This window comes from Odontomachus brunneus, unplaced genomic scaffold (assembly GCF_010583005.1).
Source record: "Odontomachus brunneus isolate Ranch 3 - 2012 unplaced genomic scaffold, Obru_v1 Obru_scaffold_001, whole genome shotgun sequence".
In the NCBI taxonomy this organism is placed as follows: domain Eukaryota; kingdom Metazoa; phylum Arthropoda; class Insecta; order Hymenoptera; family Formicidae; genus Odontomachus; species Odontomachus brunneus.
The window spans coordinates 7,181,648-7,189,296 of NW_022639451.1; the positions used below are offsets into that span (position 1 = coordinate 7,181,648).

Here is a 7,649-nt window from a genome sequence, read left to right on the forward strand (position 1 = left end):
CGTACTAAATAGTAACTTTCTATTAGATAATCTTAATATCGATGATATAAAGAACGGTATATTAAACTGGTATAATACTCATTAACAAAACGTATTGTATTGATAGAATGCGTCGCTGTTGATATGCATCAAGTGCACGATGTATACCAGGCCATTGGACCATCGACTGCGTTCCGACAAGTGACTACGACGTATTGTAAAACCGGTCTTAGTTGGCCTTAAGAGCCATCTACAATGAGATTGACAATAGACAGTAAAGGCCGATTTATGAAAGCCGTAATCCGTTAACTTATGCCGGATCCGTAAAAAAATTGACCAATCACAGTCGATTATTCTTCTATAATTCGACTATGATTGGTCAATTTTTTACGGTTCCGGCATAAGTTAATGAATTACTGCCATCATAAACCAACCTTAAGACGTAGCAGTAAACGAATTGACCAACCACAGTCGATTATTACAAGAATTATTATAAAATTGACCAATCACATTGAAAATCGTCAAATCGTAAGGTCGCCATTTTTATGAATACTCGATCGTAATTAGTCAATTCTTATGATATGTCTTACGTTACTATTATGTCAATTTATGTGTGGGCTTGGAACATAATACGCCGTATGTCTCTGTCGCATGTCGGAACGCAACCGATGATCCAATGAGGAGAAAAATTACTCATTCTCATTCTCAAAAAATAAATTCTTTTATTGGACCTTTAGCTGCGTTCCGACATGCAACTCCGACATACGGTGTTCCAGGCCTGAAGGCCTGTTCTACGATACGTCATATGTCACTGTCGTATGTCGTCATCGTCATTAGCTACGTGGATGGCACATCCTTTACATATCTTGTTATGCCAAATATCCAGAACAGAAAGCTCTAGATCCTTTGCCAGGCTTTATTTCTCGTTTTAAATCATTTCCCTCATAGATTTCGGTCTTCAATTGGTGCCTCTCGTTGCCGAATCTTGATGAATTTCAGCCGTATTCGTGCGATAGCTTTTCGGCTCGTTGTTTTTGGTCCAGGAGATTTTATCTTGTCCATAGGGAAGCGTCGACTCGGCAGCCGTTGTTTTTGTCGAACTTCGTGATTTTGTGGCTGACTTCGCGCGGCTCGGATGATGCTTTGGTTTGCGGAAGATGTGCTCGTTGGCATTTAACTTCGGCTGCGGCTATCCTCTACTCGTCCGCGGTATCGGTCCTCGCGGCTTTCCTTGCATCAATTCACTGGCGGCAGCGGTTGACATCCTCTGACCCACGGACTAAGGAATAGAGGGACGGTGCATAACCTAGAGGGAAGAGGCACGTTCGCGGCGGGGGGGGCCGCCATGTTGGTTTCAAAGATTGTCGCACACATAAAACATGTACAGTGTATGTGTGAAATACACAGTACAGAATAATAAAGTTTAAAATTTTATTAATCTTTTACATTAAATTTTTCTTTAATTATTTAATAATATATAATACATTTAACAATGTAATAAGCTAGTATAACAAACACACTAAATAATATTTTATATATAAAAATAAACTAAAACTTTTGAAAAATTAAACATAAATTTTGGAGATATTTTCAGAAATGATTAAATTAATAATTCTATAGAATCTCAACAAAAAACAATTTAAATATATTTACCATAAACATTTATTGATGTTTATGCTGAATTAATTTAGTAAACTTTTGTCTATCACTATTGCTTTTATCGACAGTCTTAGAGCAAATATAGTGTAATCTAATTTTGATGAATTTTTTAATTATAGCTTCGGTAAGATAAATTGAATGGGATTCTAAAGTGTTTTGATTGTTATTATGGTCTTTTAAACTTGAAAAAAGTAAATTACAACTTAATAATGACCTTTTTACAAGATTCATTAAACACTGATCTGAAAATTTTTTTAATAAAAACTTTCCACCACTTTCATGAAGACACATTTTTATTATTTTTTCAGCTTTTGTACAAATAAAAATTACATCAGACGATGGATAAATTAAAAATCCTCTACTTTTTATTGAAATTAAAGACGAATTTGATGATGTAGAACTTTCTAAAGCTTTTAAACAATATTCACATTTTATTTCTCTCTGTAAAGATCGAACAATAGAACCTGCTATGTAAGAAATAATTGTTTCAGCAACCTCTGATACAGTACATGGATGTGTTACATATGAGTGCGTGTCAAAATTCTGAATTAACGTTAATAATCTTTCTGTATCCCTATCAATATTTTTGTCAATTATGCTTCCATCTTCTCTGTTATTTATTTCAGGTAATACATGTTTGATTGATGGCGTGGTCATATTAATTACATTCACAGGATCTATTTTCGATGTTATATGTAATATCGAAATATTTTCTTGAGGTATGCAATTACCTGTATTATCTGTACGAAGTTCATGATGTACTAAAATTTTTTTAAATATACCAACAAATTGCCGAGCTGTAGGATTATTGTTGCAACCATTATGTGCTCGTATACAACCAAAAAGCAATTCTATGTGATCTTGACTGACTTTGTAAGATGGTAAGATATTTTAAAACCTTTTCATTTTCACATATTTCACGATATAATAGCTGAAGACTATAAATACAAATTAAAAAGCCAACAAATCCCACTTTTCTTTTAGTAAAAATAAGTTTTTCTTAGTTTTTTGTTTGCAAATTAAGAATATACTTTTCGCATTTGAGTAGTTTCTCAAAAATAATTTTATTATGATTTTGCTGGTTCTCATTTTCTTCTAAATATTGTAACGGCTTTTTAAAATGCAAGCTTTTTAAACTTTTACTATTCATAATATCAAAAAGATCATTAAATAAATTTATAAAGCGGATTGTAGCAATGCTATCTTTAAATGAAGAAATATTTATATTTTTTAAAACTGTCATTGAATCAGCAACACTACTACTAAATAATTGGGCTGCAAGTCGAACTTTCATTTTCTGCTTTCGATAAGTTAAATGTTTATTGCGTAACTTATTTGCTAAATGAAGTCCTTCTTTTTCTTGAATAGTGTGTAGTTGTTCAAAGTATTTCCATGATATTTCTCCATCTTCTGCAATAATAGTACGAAAATCGCCTAAACAATTTCGTACTAATTTTAACATGTGTGATGAATCCAAAAATATGAAGACTTTCTTTTCAGTGACAGGATGTAGAAAATATGTCTGCAAATTGTTATTTTGATATTCTTTATCAATATGAAAACCTGTTAACTGTTTCATAATAGACATATTTACAGAAGCACCATCAAAGGTCAAAGAAATAATAGAAATTCCAGATGCATGTAGCAACTCTAAACTTTTTAAAATAAGAAATTTTTTTGAATCAGCTTTTAATGAATCTATAAAAAAGTAACCAAATGGAATTTTCCATGATCCATTCATGCACACAATAGTAAAAACCAAAACCTGTTTAGCTAATTTGTCAGGATCATCAATAGCAATATATTTCTCCATACCACCGAAGTCTACTATGCCATATACTTTTGAGCCCACTAGTTCAACTTCATTCTTTATATCCATTTCATCAAATATGACAGCTCCGAACAAAGGATAATTAACAGCTTTACAACGTTCTTCAATTGATTTTAAAGCTTCTGAATTGAAACCGGGAGTTCCATTTATAGAAGTGTACCATTTATATAATGTTTTTGAATGAGGTAAAATGCAATCAAATTTGTTTCTTACATAATTATAAGCTTTCGGACTGTAATAATTTAAAGTTAATGCAAATGACTTTAATTCGGGGCTGTATTGTTTATTAACTTTATTGTTATTAGATTTCAAAATTATTCTTTTTAAAAAATCTTTATTAGACTTACCTATTTGCTTTAAAATATCTAAGTGATTCTCATCTAATTTTGATTTTAAAGATACCATAACAGTATCAAAATCTGCTTTAGATTTTTGTTTTATTTTGCGTTTCAAATGTTTAATTGTTTGTTGAGATTTTTGTTTATATTCTTCCAAAGAAGCTTTCAAAAATTTGATAGTATCATCTTTGTCATCTTGAAAATGTTCAGGACTAACAGATGTCGAACGATGAACTTTCACAATTGAATTTTCAGATAAATTTATTGGAGAAGTACACCTATCAATAAAATACTTTTCATCGACTATAACAGTGCAATCTTGAAATTTATCTAAAAATAATATAGAGTATTAATGTTCAAAGAGTTTTAAAGTATATATAATATTTTCTAAATGAAATTAGATAACTATATAAAAATTTTAACCAACCAGTTAACAAAGGTTCTTCTCTTACAGTTAATTCTCCAGTGGATTCATCAAGAAGCATTTCATCAGTCATGGAAATACTTTGTTTTTGAAAATTATTGTTATTTATCTGTATTCCCTGTATTTTATTCCCTGTATTTAATTTTTTTGTGCTATGTGTATCAATTGATGAAAATGAGGTTTCTAAATATGAAAGTTGATCTGAATTATAATCAGTAGAAGAAAACGATAAATTTAAATAATTCTATTGATTTTCAATGTTTTCTTGTTCTTTTCTATTATTGTGTGTGTCATCAACAAAAGCTTCTACCTAAAGAAATAAAAGAAATTATTAATAAAAAAGCGCAATTAATATCAACTAGAATAAAATATTATAATATTTCATACACAAGGCACAGCATTTTCACGTAAAAAAATTTTATCTAATATCCTGTTTATATCTTCTTCTTTAAAATGTAAAGAACAAATTGATGCATGTTTTTTCAAGTTAGTGTTTTCACTTAATCCAATATTTTTAAGCCATAATGTTCTTCTATTTGCATCTTTTGGTAACCTGTTGACAATAAGAAATAGTTATATTTATTATAACTTTAATCAAATTTTTTTCTCTTTTGCTTTGAATAAATATAGCATCAACAGACACATACATCAATAGTATTAACAAATAAAATATTTTTATATTAATAAAAATAAAATATTACATATTAATAAGAATAATATATTATAATTTTTTACCTGTGGAAACTAATTTTTATATTTTGTTCCAATACTTTTTGAAATTTATTTTTACATTTCTCTGAAGAATTTGTGAAACATCCTGGTACAATGCACTTTACCATTTTTATTTGCAAAAAGTCAATTAACGTTGCTGAATGAGACGAATGCGTTCGAGTATCTAACCTAACTTTGTAGCTGTCACTAACACAGCGCAAGCAGGATATCACTGACACATATCTATGTGTAAGTTCTTTGAAATCAATATGGCGGAGAACGGTTCCCCCTTCATGCCTAAGAGAACACCCCCTCTTGCCTAAAATAGGACTTTATGCTCCGTCCCTCTATTCCTTAGTCCGTGCTCTGACCAGTCTCCGGTAGCGACCAGGCTCTGTAAAAACAATATATATCGTACTGACCCTTCTTGTCGGTCTCCTATTACGATTAATACAGAGCGATTGCAAATATGCAAAACATCAAATTTAAATCATTTAAATATTTTTTTTCTTTTAACGATCTAAGAAATTAATTTATGTAAAAGCTTCAGTAAATATCAAATGCAAATATTTATACATACATATGTATAGAGTCTGCATGGAACCAACATAGAATCTACATGAGATCTCCATAGATCTCCATTCGGTATGTGTAATGGAGATCGTATAAAGGTACGACAAGCAAACATTTGAATGTCTAGTAGAAGTCCTATAGATGTTACATGGACGTTTATTAGAAGTTTTTGTTCCATATAGATCTATTTTATCCCACACAGTAAAAGAAATCTAAGGAATCTCATCAAGATATCCTGCCAGGATATTTCGATATCCTAAAGAGAGATATCTTATAGAAATTAAGGATATGAGGGCTATTAATAGGATGCACTAATAGGATGTACTAATGTCTGCATTTACGAAAATATAGAGATATCACAAGTTGCAATAAAATATTTTTATGTTATTCCTGAGATATCTGTGACTATTTCCACCTACAGTAAAAAAATGAGTATATATCGCAAATATAATGTAAAGACATATTAGAAATAATTATAGGAAGTTGTTGGGATTTATCTGGAAGAATGTTTTCAATAAAAATAATTGCTTTATTTTTAATGATTATTTAATATGCGTACTAAGTAGTATAATAGTGCAAAATTTGCTTAGTAAACCTATTTCATATAAATATACTGTAATTGATACATATATTAAACAATCTATGTAATATAAACATTATTATTATATCCGAAGTTATACAATATAATAAAATTATATATAATATAAATATTATAATATATATAATATATAATTATATTTAATATAAATTGAAAAAATATTTGGAAAGTATAGACATAAATGCAATATTTACCTTTACATTGTAACATAAATGCAATGTTATAATATATGCACTAATATTATAAAAAAAATTTTATTGCTGTACATTAGTAATTATATTATGTTTTGATTTTTAAAGTAATTATCAGAATAAATGTTTTTCATAAAATAAAAAATATATATATATAGTATATAAAACTAAAAACAATAATGCATATTTGTACAAGACAATAATAAGGCATAATTTGTACATACAAATAAAATATAACGTAATCTTTTAAAACAAATTATAGACTTGTTTAAGACTCCTGGGTCCTCGTATGGTTGTTCTTCAATATCAGAAGCGAGAAATCATATGCCAATTTACGGCGTATATGTAGAAATAAAAACGGTATATGTAGAAATAAAAAATTATATGTAGCAAATGTCTTTCGTGATTAATTCAGCATAAAAATTTTTAAACGACGAAACGAGGACACAGGAGTAAAACTGCAACTACTTATATAAATCTATCATGGTTCTTATAGCAAAATAATTTGTAGATTCAGCAAATTATATCTAGCAAATAGTGATTAGTAAATCAAAATAGTCTTAGCAAATCTTTTTGCTATCCATACAATAACAAAAAGATTTTGCTAGACTAATAGAAAACTTGCTGAGCCAGCAAATTATTTTTCTCCGTGTAACTAACGAGCTTTATAAAAAGTCGATTGATCAAATAATTTTTTGTTAATCGTGTACACAAAATTGAAGAAAATGTAAGAAACAGATTTTGAGAAAAACGCTTTTAAAGTTTTCGGTATAATTCTTGAATACTTACAGTGCTCAGAAGCTAATTTGCTATTCCAGAGTCATACAGTAGCCCTTCAGTTTTCTCATTAAATTCGTTTTGAGCAATTTGAGTCATCCTACACTGTTAAATATTGGAGAATCAAATTTAAACCAATTTCTTGAGTTAAATAATATTTAGTTATTTTTAACTAATATTTAGTTATTTATAATATTTAGTTATTATAATTTAGTTATTTATAATATTTAGTTATTTTTAAATAATATTTAGTTATTTTAATCATGTGTGTCAAAATTTAACACTATTTTAACACAAAACATTTGTTTAAAAAAACAACCACATCTAATCAACCCATTTAAAACAATATTTAGTCATTTTTTACTAAAACAAAAATTACATTAACGTGTACATAATAAAAAATAAACTAAATTTTAGTCAAATTTAATACATTTCTTAAGTTAAATTATTTAACTCCATTACATTAGTTAAATTAACGACATATTTAGTAGGAGCAGTGGCGACTTATAGGAATGGTTAAAAATAACTCAAATTGAGTATAATTTGACACTACGGATTTAACAGTGTA

At 28.7% G+C, this 7,649-nt stretch overlaps 1 protein-coding gene across 4 annotated transcripts in view; it reads left to right on the forward strand.

The window, feature by feature from the left end:
• The first annotated feature begins 1,518 nt into the window (after positions 1-1,518).
• LOC116840803 overlaps positions 1,519-7,649 on the forward strand; it is a 57,252-nt gene continuing 51,121 nt past the window's right edge. Inside the window, exon 1 of one of the 4 annotated variants that reach the window (XM_032808368.1) lies at positions 1,519-2,519. The gene's annotated coding sequence lies outside the window, so the exon portion shown is untranslated. The remainder of the gene's footprint in view (positions 2,520-7,649) is intronic. The other 3 variants (XR_004377502.1, XR_004377490.1, XR_004377495.1) reach the window with 3 other exon arrangements.